We start from the raw sequence: 17314 nt of genomic DNA, 5'->3' as shown, positions 1-17314 counted from the left end.
TGTGGGACCACTAGATTGGCTTCCTTTTTTAGGAGGAGAGCGTCTTGGTTCTGTTTGGTATGGCCCATTCCATGCACTTGTGTATGTGCTCATACAGTGCATTGGTGTATGATTCAGCAGTCATGCACCTATTTTCCATTTGCATGGGTGTAGTGAAGTTAGCCACTTCTGTTTTTAGTTCAGTTGAGCAATATGCTTGAATTTGTACATAAGTAACAGTATAATCACTTATTTAATTTAGGCTGATAATCCTCCTCCTTCAGCTTTACTGTTTACCTATAATGTCTGATGATGCTTCAAGGCTACATCTAGTCCCACTAGTTTATATGAGTTTATAGCAAACCCACAGAAGCTAATTATTTCCATCCTTAGAGATATTTTATTACTCTTAATATATCTTCCTTCTTTATTGTACCCCCTGATCTCTGTTATGTCTTTTACAAAGCTTTGGCACAGCCTATGATTTGCTCTCCATCAGCATCTCTAATACTTTTCCTTTACCCATCAGGCAGACTTTGCCTATCTGTGTAATTTATATATACATGTCCTGCTTCAGCTTTCATAACACTTATCCTTTTTAGTTACTTGTTATCTCAGTTTCCATGGCATACATTTCTCATCATGCTCCCCTCTTGTCCACCATATCTCATTCCTATAGCTTAACTCTACCATCAACTTCCTAACTCCTAAACATTAATCCTCTTCTTTATTATATTACCTTAATTTAGTCACAGTGGTGAGATCAACTAAATATAAACAGAAGGCAGAATCATGTAGGAGACACTGAAGAACTGAGGGAGCAAAGGCTTAAAATGAAAGGAATAGCAAGTCAAGACAGGTTAGTTAATTATATTATATGTCCTATATTCTGGCATTTGCATTTATATTGGTTTTGTGTATGATTTACTTAACAGGAAAAGAATAACATGTGCAAGTTACACCTTCATCTATTCAAATTCCTCATTAATGTTCTGATTGGAAATACTCTGTCTTCTAGCTAAAATGTGATCTTTGTTCCCCTAAATTATAGGGAGCCACCTTTATGTAACCCTTGGGGATGGTAAGTGTCCATAGTATACACAATACTCCAGTGGTATAATGGTAACATGAGGGGATGGTAAGTGTCCATAGTATACAAAATACTCCAGTGGTATAATGGTAACATGAGGGGATGGTAAGTGTCCATAGTATACACAATACTCCAGTGGTATAATGGTAACATGAGGGGATGGTAAGTGTCCATAGTATACACAATACGCCAGTGGTATAATAGTAACATGAGGGGATGGTAAGTGTCCATAATATACACAATACGCCAGTGGTATAATAGTAACATGAGGGGATGGTAAGTGTCTATAGTATACACAATACTCCAGTGGTATAATGGTAACATGAGGGGATGGTAAGTATCCATAGTATACACAATACTCCAGTGGTATAATGGTAACATGAGGGGATGGTAAGTGTCAATAGTATACACAATACTCCAGTTGCATAATGGTAACATGAGGGGATGGTAAGTGTCAATAGTATACACAAATACTCCAGTGGTATAATGGTAACATGAAGGGATGGTAAGTGTCCATAGTATACACAATACTCCACTGGTATAATGTTAACATAAGGGGATGGTAAGAGTCCATAGTATACACAATACTCCATTGGTATAATGGTAAAATGAGGGGATGGTAAGTATCCATAGTATACACAATACTCCAGTGGTATAATGGTAACATGAGGGGATGGTAAGTGTCCATAGTATACACAATACTCCAGTTGCATAATGGTAACATGAGGGGATGGTAAGTGTCAATAGTATACACAAATACTCCAGTGGTATAATGGTAACATGAAGGGATGGTAGGTATCCATAGTATACACAATACTCCAGTGGTATAATGGTAACATGAGGGGATGGTAAGTGTCAATAGTATACACAATACTCCAGTTGCATAATGGTAACATGAGGGGATGGTAAGTGTCAATAGTATACACAAATACTCCAGTGGTATAATGGTAACATGAAGGGATGGTAAGTGTCCATAGTATACACAATACTCCACTGGTATAATGTTAGCATAAGGGGATGGTAAGAGTCCATAGTATACACAATACTCCAGTGGTATAATGGTAACATGAGGGGATGGTAAGTGTCCATAGTATACACAATACTCCAGTGGTATAATGGTAACATGAGGGGATGGTAAGTGTCCATAGTATACACAATACTCCAGTGGTATAATGGTAACATGAGGGGATGGTAAGTGTCCATATTATACACAATATTCCAGTGGTATAATGGTAACATGAGGGGATGGTAAGTGTCCATAGTATACACAATACTCCAGTGGTATAATGGTATCATGAGGGGATGGTAAGTGTCCATAGTATACACAATACTCCAGTGGTATAATGGTAACATGAAAGGATAGTAAGTGTCCATATTATACACAATACTCCAGTGGTATAATGGTAACATGAGGGGATGGCAAGTGTCCATAATATACACAATACTCCAGTGGTGTAATGGTAACATGAGGGGAAGGTAAGTGTCCATAGTATACACAATACTCCAGTGGTATAATGGTAACGTGAGGGGATGGTAAGAGTCCATAGTATACACAATACTTCAGTGGTATAATGGTAACATGAGGGGATGGTAAGTGCCCATAGTATACACAATACTCCAGTGGTATAATGGTGACATGAAAAATACCTGTTCTCTGATGAATAAGTAGATTAATTCAGTGTCACTTCATGCCTTTTCTTTCACCCTTCATTAGCTGTCTGCCTTTAACTACTTGAACAATAGGAGAATGGCTTCTAAGACTGAACTATGACTTCATGATAGTCATTGACTGGTTAGTCTTTTACTTCTTAGGGACATGCTGAGGATTGCCTTGGTGATTAAGTATTCCTTGAGTCAGTCCCTCCATTGAAGGTTTTATAGGGCTGTCTCTAGCCCTCTGTTGTTCACAGGGTAAATACCTCCATCTGGTCAGGTTATTTATAGTTAGGGTTTGAGGTATTGCTGTAGTGTAGCTAATACCTAAGTTTACTATACCTTTCTCCAAAAACATATCAGCACATGGTTTGTTATAGATTACCTTTGTCATCATCATCATAAACACATGGTTTGTTATAGGGTACCTTTGACATCATTATAAACTGGATGAAGGATTGCTGTTGAAAAAACACTCCTGCTAAGATGGACGCAGTGATGATTCATACTACTTTATGGTCCTCCATAAGTTCCTTACTTTGTCCAGTCATTTTTATGGGGAAGAGCGTTTGAGTCTGGCCTTTGTTCTAAATGATCAGCTGGTGGGTTTGGACTAGGAGTCAGCTGTTTTTAAATCACTGTTTTCATATTGCAAACATCACTGAAAGCAAACTCTTGATTCTTTCTCTGGACCTTAGTATGGTAGCTTATGTTTTGCTCTAATTGTGCTTGAAATACTGTAATACACTTTTCTTGCAGCAACCAGTCATCAAGCTTGGTCACCCTTAGTGTGTATAGAACTCTCCTGCCAGGATTCTGATGGGTAATTCTCATCAATTTCACATCACTCTTATACAGTGGTGCTTGTAGTAACTTCTGGTAGGGAAAATATTGAGGTATGAAGCACTTAAGTTAACATAATGAGATCTACATGTGTCATTTCTAATGGGTGGAGTAGTTTCCCTAACTTCTTGCTTGCCCACAATCTTCAGCTGGCATGAGGTTTCCCAATATATGATTGGGGGATCATAAATGCTCTTTAAAAAGCTGTTTATTTGACCGTGCTTATAATTCACCTTTGCTCTGTATTGGATGGCATTTGCATTTATATTGGCTTTGCTCTGATCTTTTCTGATAAGGCTCAAGACCTGCAGAAACTGCAGCTGCTGTTGGTGACTCTCTTCTGGGTGAGGGAAGTAAACCACTTTGTTTTCTGTTGTAAGAAATCTGCTTGGCCTGTTTTTTTTTTTTTTGCTCTGTATGACAGATAAACACTTAAATTACCTAGATGCACATTTCTAATGTTTTTTTCCATTGGTTAATTTGTTTTCTGAGTGATAATTTAATACACAGAGAATATCTGTGTATTTGTCTTTTCTGATAAGACTCAAGGCCTGCAGAAACTACAAGCACTGTTGGTGACTCCCTGTTGGTTATTTTTCCCACGTACCTTCCCATTCCTTGATCTGTTTTTTAAACTTGGCGGTTTTAAACTGCCCCCACTTACTGTTTATTAAACTTTACAAGCTTCTACCTTTCTACACTACTGTTTATACCTCAAATTATTTATTTGCCTTTTCTTGTACTTATTTTGAAAAAAATGTGTGTTTTGCCTCTCATTGTCTGTTCTTACATGCTCCATGTTATTTATCTAGCTTGCTGTTAGATACAGTAGTGTATTTTTACACCCCAGGAAGCTCCTTTCTGTATTTTTACATTAAGAGGACAGCGATTTTCCATCTAGTGGCCTAGTGGCAGTTAGTAGTAGCCTGCTCTGTAGAGGTTGGGGAAATACACTAGAGATTCCTGCATGTAGTTGTTTTATTGGCTGGAGTGCTTATTGATCAGCTTACCTTGTTTTTAGTGCCTTTATAAATTCTGCACAATTGAGTGGCTGTTGGTTATTTCCACAAAGTGAAGTACTTTTATTCAGTAATCACCCTTATAAGCTGTTTGAAGCACACTGTTGTTATATTGAATTACTCATTGCCTTTCCTCAAGTTTAAGTTTGTTTATGGTAGCATTTCACTCCAGATACTTTTTTACTGTGCTTTTACATTAGGAGGACTGGGATTATTCATCTAGTGGCAGTAGGTATTTACTTGGTCCATCTGAGATGGGAACTAGAAAAGGGCTCCAAGTGTAGGTGCTTTATTAGACAGAGGGCTCAGTAGTCAGTTTTCTCTATTTCTAGTGGTGGTATAAATGTGGATAATTTTGCATGGAGCTGCTTGCTGTGCCAGTGCCCTGTAGAGAATCAAACATCTGGAAACATTTAATATTTTCATTATACTGTGAAAGTTTATTGTGCTATTTATTGTTTTTTGTGCTTCTTTAAAGTTTAAAGTTGCATTTTTCAAACTGCTGTAAAGACTGCTGTTCTGCACTTAAATACATTGTATATAGTGTTTCTTAGTATTAGGCATCTGTTTGAGCGTTTGTAACACTTGGCCTCCAAACCAGTCATTTTACATTAAGAGGGTCAAAGTCTGCACTCTTATGGCAGCAGACGGCTGATTCCACCTATCTGAGCTGGAAATTGCTGGCAGAAAGCTCATTGTGTGCTTACCTGATTGGCTTTAAGGCATGGCAGGTCTCATATCCCTGGAAAATGCTGACATCTGTGCAGTTACTGAAACATGGATTAAAGCCATGGAAATCACTCTGGCAGTGCATGGCTATAATTCCTTTCATACATTCAGACCTGCCACTGAACACAAAAGAGCAAAAGGCGGAGGTTTATCTGTCTACATAAAAGATAAGCACACCTCAAGGCTGTTTCAAACAACATGACATGCTTGAGCTACTCCATGTCCAACTAACCATGGAAAAAAAAAACAATTACCATATTCTTGCTAGCTACAGGTCCCCCACCATGAACCAGGAAATGCATACATCATACCTGAAGTTACTAGAATCACTCACCATCCAGCCCAATACCATACTCATTGGTGATTTTAACTACCTCTCCATTAATTGGAAGGCATACATGACCACTAATATGCAGGCCAAAAGATTTCATGATTTTGTACATTCAAATGGCCTGGAGCAGTGAGTCTGCAATTCTACTAGGGGAACAAATATCTTATATCTGGTACTCACCAATATGGGAGAGTGCTGCACCCTCCTAGTGTGATGTCACACTGGTAAGATCAGATCACAAAGTGGTCTCCCTTGAAATACAGGTAAAACTAGTCCCCCCATCTAGCCCAAAAAACTTTAAGAACTTCTGTAAGGTAAATTACCTCCTATTAAAGGGCGGCATAGCTAGTGTCCAAGCTCCCCCAAATCCAGACAACACAAAAACCTATGCAGAGGCATACATAAAAGCTCTCTATGGCCATATAAACAACTGCATAGAAACAACAGTACTAGAAAATAAAAACCCAGGTCAAACTGCAAAAATAAGCCACCCTGTTGAACCCCTGGCATTAATAGGTTGTACAACAAAAGATAAAAAATCCTGAGAATAAGTAAGAGGGAATGTGCACAACAGAGCAAAAAGTCCCTCATTAGTCTAAACAAGTGAATCAGGGAACTAGCCAAATCTCTGAAAGGAGACTGAGGTAAAAAGAACCTCTAAAGCTAAGGATAACCATAAGGCATTTTTTGGTTATGTCCACAATCTTAAGGGCAGCCCCCAACAATATGTAGAATTAGTTGTAGATGGCATAACTTATTCTCAGCCAGAAGATATAACAAATTTGCAGGCCAACAAATTCACCTCAAATTTCACCTCCCCATCAACCACAGTTCTCCCTCAAGAAATACCCTCCACTACTCCACCACTCCACCAATTATCACCAAAGAACAGGTTGTCACCACGCTCTTTAAAACTAAAAACACGGCTTCAGCAGGGCCTGAAGATATACCAGGTTGCCTGTTAAACAGTTTAAATTAGGAATTATCTCTATTTAACTCCACCTCCAGAATGACTTTGTTCAGGTAGAGTGGATGACAGCAACAGTCATCGCTCTCCATAAAGGAAGGACCATCTACTGACTTGGGAAATTACAGACCCATAAGTTTGACTAGTGTTATATGTAAGGTCATGGAAAGAATTATCCTGGGCTTGATAAATAATGACACAGGAAACATCCAACCAGTGGACCTGACCCAATTTGGCTTTGTCAAGGGCAGGTTATACCTACTGAATCGGGTGGATTTGTTTGAGATATTCACTAAGGCCATGGATGAGGGTAAAATAGTACATATTGCTGACCTTGGCCTGGCCAAGACATTTGACACAATTCCCCAAAACTCACAAAACTGGGCATAAATCCCTATGTTACCAGATGGATAGCCAATAGACTCATGTACAGGGCGCATGTGATTAAAGTAGGTGAATCCAGACTGAGCAAGAGGCCAGTTCCTAGAAGTGTTTCCCAAAGTTCAGTGCTGGGACCACTCCTGCTCAGAATAGACTTCTCTGAAGTCAAGGCTAATGTGGAAGGCCTTTGGATGACAAAGTTTGCCAATGAATGCAAGCTGGGGGCAATCACTGAATCCCTCAGTGATGTAGATACCCTTCAGGAGAGTCTGGATCAAACAAATGATTGATGCCAGAACCATAGCCTAACACTAAAATGCATTATCATACCCTTTGGGATGTTAAATACCCCTGCAAATTACAACATCAATAGCACACCCCTAAGAGTAGACTCAGATGTGACAGATCTAGGTACACAGGGGTCTATATCAGAACGACAAAAGATGAATTTGGCGAACACTAGAAGATCAACACATAAACGTCGATCTACGAAAAGAGTGAAGGACGGAAATGCTGAAAGACACAACATTGAACGGATTTCCCTGGCCAGCAGGGTGATTGTGGGGATGAGGAAATATATATTTTTCCCCACTGTAGAGCAGGAGTTGGTATATATAAGTAGGGGGTGTGGGGGGTGCAGGGGGGCTTGCCCCCCTGCAAAAACATTTATAAAAGTGTTTTTGTTGTGTTTGTTTACTTTGGGTTAACTTACCTGTATGGTGCTGTTGTTTCGGGAATCTGTTCGGCATTGTGTCTTTCAGCGTTTCTGTCCTTTGCTCTTTTCGTAGATCGACGTGTATGTGTCGATCTTCTAGCATTTGCCGAATTCATCTTTCATGCTTATAATATAGACCCATACACAGATAGACATTGGCTTGAAGTTTGAATGTCATGTGTCCACAGTAGTGAGGAAGTCCTTCTATGTGGCAAATCTTACAAGTAAATGCATGGTATTCCAAACAAAGTTAATTATAGTCCTGCTGTACTCAGCCCTCATTAGACTAATAATCAAGTACAATGTGTCATTTGGCATGTACTTGACTAGACATTTACAGCAGCTGGAGTGACTACTTCAGAGGTTCCGCATAAAAAAAATACAGGGTGGAAACAACCTGTCCTATGTGAACAGACTAAAAGCTCTAGCCCTGTACTCTGTATCCCACTGAGGTGACCTATGCCTGACCTACAAGACACTCACAAATCCAGCCCTGATGCAGCTGCTGCACATCTGCAAGTCAAACAGAATGAGGGCCATCCGATCTAGAGATCTAAACTTAGTCAGTGACTCAAACAAAACAACTTGAAGAGACAGATATGTGTCTCAGAAATTGCCCTTTCTTTGGAACAGGCTTCCTATTCATATTAAGCAGAGCCCTTCCCTGGCCCTCTTCAAATGCAATTTGGATAAATGGATGGAGACTCACAAATTCACACCTGGGGTAGTGACTATGTCCCTTAGTGACAGAGACAATCTGTAAGATAATGCATAGGCACAAATCTGTGCCATCCTCTTCTCCCAAGGGGCCATATACTGTATAAAATTTAGTTATATTGGCTAGGCTTGTGAGGGGTCTTAAGCCATTAGCCTAGTAATCTGCTATGAACCTATGAATTTATGACTGGTCTGTACTGTAGATAACTTAGTTCTCTGCACACTGCCTCGGTCTCTATTCATCTTATTGTTTATTTCTGCCTCATTTTAATCTTTTTACCTTCTTATGTCATGCTATTTTTATCTTACTTATGTCACCTTAATTCTGTTTATTTACCTTCATACCTGTATTATTGTTTGTGTTTTATTTTGTACAGTGCTTGTGTTCAGGGAATTAAATAAATCTGAAGTTGAAGCTGAAAATGAGAAATGTTGATTTGCTTTCAATGCTCTTTTCACCCTGGATGTTAATGCAGTGTTCTTGGAATTTAATGCAGTGTTCTTGGAATTCAGCACAGTATTCCTGGATTTCAGTACAATGCTCCCTTTAGGAGTGTGCCTCTATGTATTTTCTAAAGCTTACTCAGTTGCTGAACTAAACGTGTAAATATCGTTGTGCTGGAATAATATTGTTTTGTGCTTTTGCTATTGTTGATTGATTTGTTGTTATGTTTTGCATAGTGACTACTATATAATACTATAGCAGTGGGGCATTCATTTAATACAATATGCACCCCAGTGCAGTACGAGGGGCATGCTTCCTAATAGCATAAGAATGTTCATAAATCCTAGTTCTCTGATTATTAATATTACAAAACTTCAGTCAGAGCTTAAAAATCTGAATGATATTATTTCTAATTTATTATTTTTTGAATATCAGTGTTTTTATAATGATATGATTCAAGGAAGTGATGCTAAATGTAAGTTGGTTAGGGACACATTACTTTATTGTAAGATGGAGTCATATCCCCTACCTTAGGTGTGGTGACTGATACCATTAGTAATACAAGTTATGCTCAGGTTGGTGGGGGGTTGGATTCTTTGGATGTCATTCAAGAGGAAAGTGAGTATGAGCAACAGAATTTTTTAGCCCCCCCCCCCCCACCTGCTCCCTTGAAGATTATCCCAGATTCAGAAGAAGCAATTATATTTGGGTGATGTAGTGGTGCAGTGGTTAGCTTTGTTGCCTCACAGCAAGAGGTTCTCCAGTTTGATTCCTGGCTGGGGTGCCTTCTGTGCGGAGTCTGCATGTCCTCCTTGCGTTTGTGCGGGTTTCCTCCCGGTGCTCTTGTTTCCACCCTCATTCCAAAGACATGCGCCTGGAATATTCCTCCCTGGGCCTCCACTGAAAATGGGCTCTGTCTCAGTTGGACTTTCCTGGTAAACAAATATTAAATAAATAAATGCATTTGGGCATGGTGAATGACCTACCTGCCCAGTCTATGACCCTGGTGAATTATTGTTGCAGGATGAAGGGGAGAGAGAGAGGGACGGGAAAGAGCAGGGGATAGAGATGTTATATTCTAATATTATTACTCATCCTGTGTGTGAATTTAAGGGCTTCAAAATCTTGAACTATAGTAATGTAGTTAGCACCAAGGAATTGGTTGAGATTTTTCAAAAAGGTTTTACTTTTATTCCCACGAAAAATTTGATATGGTGGACCATATATTAGAATTAAAATTATTTGTTAGGAAATTGAATTTAAGTTTGTTGTTGGGGATTTCAGATCATTATGTACCACTTGTCCACAGCTGTAGTATTTGAATCCCCTCTGCTACCAGCTATTAGGTTATTTGAAATGTGTTGTGAGCAGGAGCTTAGGGCCCTGGATGAAGTTAAGAAGGATAGGATGTTTTATAATATAACTAGGGAACAGAGTATGGTGCCAAGGGAATTATCCAAAAATTGTATCATTTAGGTTATGAAATCCAGCAAAGTTTGGGGGCAGTGATCATGAACACTGTAAACTACATGGTTCAAAATGTAGGATTACCTGAACAACCAGGATTCTTTGAATTCGATTCCAGGAATGAGATGCACATAGCATATAGCCAGACAGATAGTATGTTGTTGGACTTAATGCTAAACTGCAATTTGTCACCACATATGCAATTTCTGGAGGTTAAGAAACCAGTTGTCTCTGCTATTTGATCCTCCTCTTCATCCTGCTGTGGCCCTTGGGGGATCTAAAACAGAGCCATTGGTGAAATTGGTTGATGCCTAATTAAAGGCAATTTTAATGACATGATGCTTGCCATTGTTTGGAAGTGTTGACTGGGAATGATTTTGATAAATATTTGTGGCTGGCAACTATTGATGTTAAGGATCTTTTTTAGTCATTCTCCACTGGTTGGGTTTTGATTGGTTTCATGAAGCCCTAGTTTCAGGGACATCAGTGCAACATGATGATATTAATTTGACAGTGAAGTTGATGGATGCTGTCTTCCTGTATAAAATTACAAGGAAGAATATTATAAATTGGTGAAATGGGTAGCCATGGAGACTGCCTCAGCACCTGACTTTGCTAATATCATTATGTGGTATTTTTGTGAGAAATAGTCCCTATTGGCAGTGTATCTTTTTTATCTTAAATTTTTTGGACAACTTCCTATTGTTGTGGAAAGGTGACATTAAGCTTTTAGAAGAATTTTTAAATTATCTTAATGGGACTACCGTCTTTAAGTTTGCTTACTACTTTAATTTTAACCACATTAATTATCTTGCTATTAATATTATGCAAAATAGGAAACCTACATTTTCTAATTCCTTTCTATATTTTACTAGCTCCCATCCTTTGTGGCAGAAGAGGAATTTATTTAAGGGCCAGTTCATAAGACTATCTAAACTCATATCTAAAGACGAAGTATTTTCTGTTGAGGTTGACATTCTTGCTAATTTTTTTGTTGAAAGAACCTATCCAAAGAAATTGGTGTATGACATGAAGAGGTTGGTTTTGGATGGCCATAATACTAATATACCTATACTTCACCATACAGGTAAAGGTAATACGGCCAAAGTAGTACCTGATAGAAAAGATACATGGAAGATATGTTTCAAAGGTCTATAATTATACCCTGTGCACAATAGAGTAATATGGTTAAGGACATTATTATTCAAAACTGGAATTTGGCCTTTAATTATTTCGATATTATGCACAAGTTAGGGGGAACACCAACCTTTTCGTATAGAATAGGAAAGAACATTAAAACTATTATTAAGAATGTTCATCCATATGATGCTGTATATGGTATGAACAAGTTTATGATTGTTTAACACTTGATTTATTGACCTACTCAAGGAGTATTAGAAATAATGTCAGATTTAATTGTGGTACAACAGGGGTTATTTATATCACTTCATGTCTAACTAGCTCTTCTTTCTATCTTGTTAAGACTGAGCATGAGGTGAGAATAGGATTTATGAATATTCTTATGGTATTAGGAAATGCAAGGATTGTAAAAAAGTTTCATCTGTATTGTTGAGAAAGTTTCTCATTCGGATGAGAAGAGCCTTGGGAATCATTGACTGAGTCAAGGGCAAATCAAACTGAATGAAACCAATCCCTCTGGCCTTTAAGATAAGGTATTGCTTAATAGTATTTTATTTTTAAGGGCTAGTAGAATTTAAATTGTTTAATTTAAATTGATGGATTGACTTCTTTTATACATATATACATTTTTTAATTTTGACTATTTAACGATTTTGCAAATACATATCTTTTCTGTTTCATGAATTTTGAGAGCGTGTTACCTACTAGCTTTTCTTTTTGATGAGTATTATTATAATTCTTTATTGTTCTTATGATGTTTTATGATTTTTAATTTATATTAATTTTAATTAACTAATTTTTGATTGGTTGTATATTAAACATGTGACTTACTTGTCTATTTAAATTTCACCATTCTGATCACCAGTTATTCTGATAAAATTTGTGTTTATGTGTATGAATGAAAGTGCTTAATCAAGTTTATTAAATCTGATTTTCCTGATTTACTGTTAGCCAGCATTTACCTTGCATTTGGGTTTTATTGCACTGGTTGTGATGTGTATTTCTAGCAGCCATTTAATACAGATTTCCCTGCAACAGCTGTCCTTAGATATGGTTAGTGCTCAGTAATACCCCATCTCTGGGATAACCCTGTAGCTGATTGTTGCCTCCTAACTGGATCAAAATTAGTAACTCAGAAAGAAAAAGTTGATTGTGAAAAATATTTACTGCGATAGAATGAAATGCAGGATTCAAGTTCCAAAAGAACTGTGCTCTTCAGAATAGCAGCTTTCCTGTAAGGAAAGAATCTGCTTATGTCATGTGTCCTTTCATATATCTCGAGAAAGATGAAGAAGAGAACAGAATTAGACTGTGTCGCATGCTTTGTCTAATCCAGTGTCCCTAAAGAAGGAATTCATGTTTAGGGTTGTTGTGTACAGTAAGTGAAGATCAGATGTATCTGTCCTAAAATGAGTCAGATCCTGAACACTTTGAAACATTCAGACTGTAGCAATACTTTAGTACAGCTACTGCAGACATTTTGCATCAAAGATGGTTAAGAATTAACTGCATTTCTTCATAAAAATATTGTGTGCGTCTTTTCTACATTTCACTTTAATATTATTACATATGTCAATCATATTGCACTTACAAACTGTATAAAGTATGTGGTTGTGTTTTTTTTTTTTTTTGAAAATTAGTAGTGTAAAAGAAAGGAGTTTGGACAGTTATTTAAAAAACAAGATTTCAGTATGAGTGCATCTTTAATTTAATGTACTGTTGTGAGTTCACTAAAACAGTCATGACTTAATGGCAATCAGCATGATTCATTATAAGCCCAAAGGAATTAGGAATGTATATAAGACAAGAGGTTTAGGTAAAGGCTGGAAATTATTCACAGATGTAAAAGGAAGCAAACTGTGGGTCAGACTAACACCTTTATTCTCATGAAAGTGAATCCATGGAACAAACTATGACTCCCTGTAAACTGCATACTTTCAAAGCAGTGCTTGATAATATAAAGCATGAAAAGGATACTGCATACTTAGTGGTGTGAGTTTTTCAAGAACAAAAGTAACACATAGACCTAGCTAGTTTACTATCTGTGCTTATTGCTATGTTGATTGAAAGAATAGTGCAGTAAAGATTGATCTTGATGTAACAGACATGCATTTCAAACTAGATAACATCAAACAGCTATAGCATTTGCCATTCAGGCAGGTAATTAGAGGAAGAAATGTGTATGTTGCTTAAAATTTGTCTTACGAGCTTAACATGAAAGTAAAGACTGTGAATGAAAATGTTTGGAGTTATGACTTTTGAGGAAACCACTAGTTTGCGACTGTGCAGGAAACAACTATCAGTAAAACAAACTTTGGGTCTTCCAGGGCACTGAATATTCACTGTAAGTAATGCTGTTCTGCTCTTTGTTAAGTGATAAGGCCTCCCTGTGGGTACTGTATTTGCTGTTTTAGGAAACCATTTTTGGCCTTTATACACATAACAGGATTTTCTTAACAAGGGGATCAATCATTTTTAATGAACTGCATGCCAGCTTAATTAAATTATCTCAGAAAAGGGCGGGGGGTCTTGAAAGGCCTACTGAGCAACTGAGGAAACCTTTTTTACTGGTTTTATCCTTCTCTGAGGCAATAAAAAACTGTTTGTGTAAGAACAGATTTCCAAAAAGAATAAAACATTGTTATTTAATAACAGTGGTGAGGTCTTGAGAGGTTTGGTTACATCAGGTAATCCCACTGAGCAGCATGGGACCATATCTCATACCATGAAAAAAATTAAAGTGTTTTATTATCCAAGGTAACTGAGCCACTAGTTTTCTCTTAAAGCTTTCATGTTGAATTCTGTGATTATAGTTAACACAATGGCACTGCTGCTTTTTCAAAGTTCATGCAGTTCTGTGGGAAGCTGTGTGGTATTACCTGACCACAGATAATATATCATTTCTCAAGAAGCTCGCAGACTAAAATTTATTTATAAACATACCAATTTCTTATACTTTTTTGCCAGCAATGTCACTTTTCATATAAGGATCTAAATATTAAAAATTATAACACAGTAACAAAAAGTTATTGGCTTACTGTGACTGAGGTGATAAAAAAGATAAATGCAGCCACTAAATCAGAAAAATGTTCAGTTATTATTAAAATAAGAGCAACTAGTCCCTGCATTCAAGGACATAACAAGAAAAATATAGTAAGGATAAAAATAAAACACAGACTGCAGACACAACATTAATTAAAACTCTGTAACTTGGCCAGATCTAATGATTCTTAAGTAACCGCAGATAATACTTGTCTGACTGAAAAAAAGGTTATCATGCATTGTAACTATACATACTCTTTAATGTATACCTGTTGCATTTTCTGATAACATACTTGCATTTATGGCATTCCTAACTGTGTACTCATAATGCAGTATGAAACCTGTGAATAATTGATTATATCTTCACATTCAGTATAAATATTTGCTACCTGTTGCATTCTGATGGCATGAGAATAAAGACAAACCAGTCTGAGTATATGTAATGACACTCTGTGGTGCGACTTGTGATGACCAGTGCTATGTAAGAAATTTAAATCACACCAATACCAACTAAATATGTGAGGAATGGTGGCACACACTGCCACCAAATATGAAGAAATTGTCCTAGCTGGCATCAGAGGATGGACTCTTGAGTCACATCACTGGTACCCAACAGGTTAAAATAAAAGAAAGAAAACACACACAAGTCTAAATAATCAATTTATGAAATGCAGCCTAGCTCCAAGAGCAGATAGGGAATATGCACTGCTGTCCTGTGTATGAGCATTCAACACCCACACAAGATTAGACTGCACATAGGCCACCTTCATGGATGAATCTTTAACTTCTTCTTCTTCTTTCGGCTTTTTCCCGGTTAGGGGTCGCCACAGCGGATCACCTTGTCCGCACATTGATTGGCAGTGGAGTTTTACGGTGTTGAGTTGCCAGCCCGGCGCCCAACCTTCCACAGAAGGCACACTCACACGCACACCTAGGGCCAATTTAGAGTGTCCAATCCACCTGCAGCATGTCTTTGGGATGTGGGAGGAAACCGGAGCACCCGGAGGAAACCCACGCGACCACAGGGAGGACATGCAGACTCCGCACAGAAGGCACCCCAGCCGAATATCGAACCGGAGAACCTCTTGCTGTGAGGCGGCAATGCTAACCACTGCACCACCGTGGCCGCCCTATGGATGAATCATTAACTAATACCCCAAACCCCTTTCTCAAACTTTCTCACCATCATCTCTGTGAAACAAGGCTCTCAACTTTCCTTCTCCAAAATTAGGAACACTAGCCCTAATAATGTGGAACAAATGGGCAAAATGTGGAACACATATTAAAGGATTACTAACAACTTCAACTAGGAAGGTCATAGGATGGTTAAAATATGCTGGTTTTACTTTTAAAAACATTTTTTAAATAAATTAATATGATTCATTTCTATTTATCATGGATATCAGTTAAAAAATTCCTAATACTGAATGTGGGACAGACCCTTTCACTGTGGAACTTTGAGGAACATGAACTTTTTAAGGTACCAAATGAGGTACTTTCCTCATGATGAGGTACACTTGAGAGGCATGCTGCAAACTACTGTATCTTCCAGTGCCCCTTGCTCATGGTAACTGTTTTTCACGCAAGTTTTTATTTTTACTGCCAGATACTCATTTTCACAATCAGCTTGCATGTACAGGTATTGAAGTTTGAGCAAGGTGGAACTTGGATAAGTACAATAACTGTAGAAACTGAGTGGTAGTTTTAGGGTTACTATTAAGGAGTGTAGCTTCAGTTTAGGATTAGGCAGTATCTGGGAGTTTTAGTGGTAGGGTTAGAAGCAGGGTATGAGGTTAGGGTTAGGGAGTGAGTAGAAGTTTTAGTTTTAGGGACTGAGATTTGAGATTAGTGTTAGGGATTGACTGGAAGTTTTAGGGTTATAAAATGAGACTTGAGATTAGGGTTTGGGGTGACTGGGAATTTTAGGTTTAAGGTGAAAATGATGGGTTTAGGGTTAGGACACAGTTATATGTTTTAGGTTTATGAAGTAAAGTTTGGTATTAGGGATAGGGAACCAAAGGGACTATTAGGATTAGAGTTAGAGTTTTTGCCAGGTGCATGGGTGGGAAGTTCGGTACTTGTAGTTATGTACAAGTGACAGTGAGCAGATGGGTCATGAACTAATAGCTCACTTAGCTCATGGCAGATGTGCCATGAGCTAATGGCAGGTGAGCACCTGTAGTAGATCCTGTAAATCTATATTTTCTGAAGAAACCTTGCATGTACTGTTTCAAGATCATATTTTTTAATGTTGGCTACTATGAGTGCTTTTCTCAGAGTTCCCACAAAGCTTTCAATAATGCTATTTGTTTGAGGTCATAGAGATAAGGTAAGCATTTCAAACTGTTATTTACAGAAGGAGGACCATTGTCTGTTTTAACATGTCTGAGATACTGTATGTAGAAAACAAGCTATCATTTTATGTGGTATCTGTTGATGCAGAACCATGTTATTAGTTCACTGAATGGAATCGTTCTGTAATCATCAGTAATCACTAATAAATGTTTCCCTGATAGTAAATCTTCCTACTGTTTACCCTTAATTTATCTTACATCATTGCCAGTAATTCTGATAACAGCAAATGGAACTGATCTTATCCTGGAGTAATCATTTTACATATATGTAAGTTGTGCACCATAGTTTAAATACACATGTGAACTCAGCAAACTGTACTTTCTCTGTAACAAGTGTCTTGGTTCTTTTCATCACTTGATGGCTCTAATGTGCGATAGTTCTAGTATTCTGCTTTGGAAGGTTTTAGGCAAAAAAGTTTGTATTTTACTTACTAAGAATTCA

The sequence above is a fragment of the Protopterus annectens genome, chromosome 2.part0 (assembly GCF_019279795.1).
Source record: "Protopterus annectens isolate FY-2018-M chromosome 2.part0, PAN1.0, whole genome shotgun sequence".
Lineage (NCBI taxonomy): Eukaryota > Metazoa > Chordata > Ceratodontiformes > Protopteridae > Protopterus > Protopterus annectens.
This window is presented reverse-complemented; position numbering follows the sequence as displayed.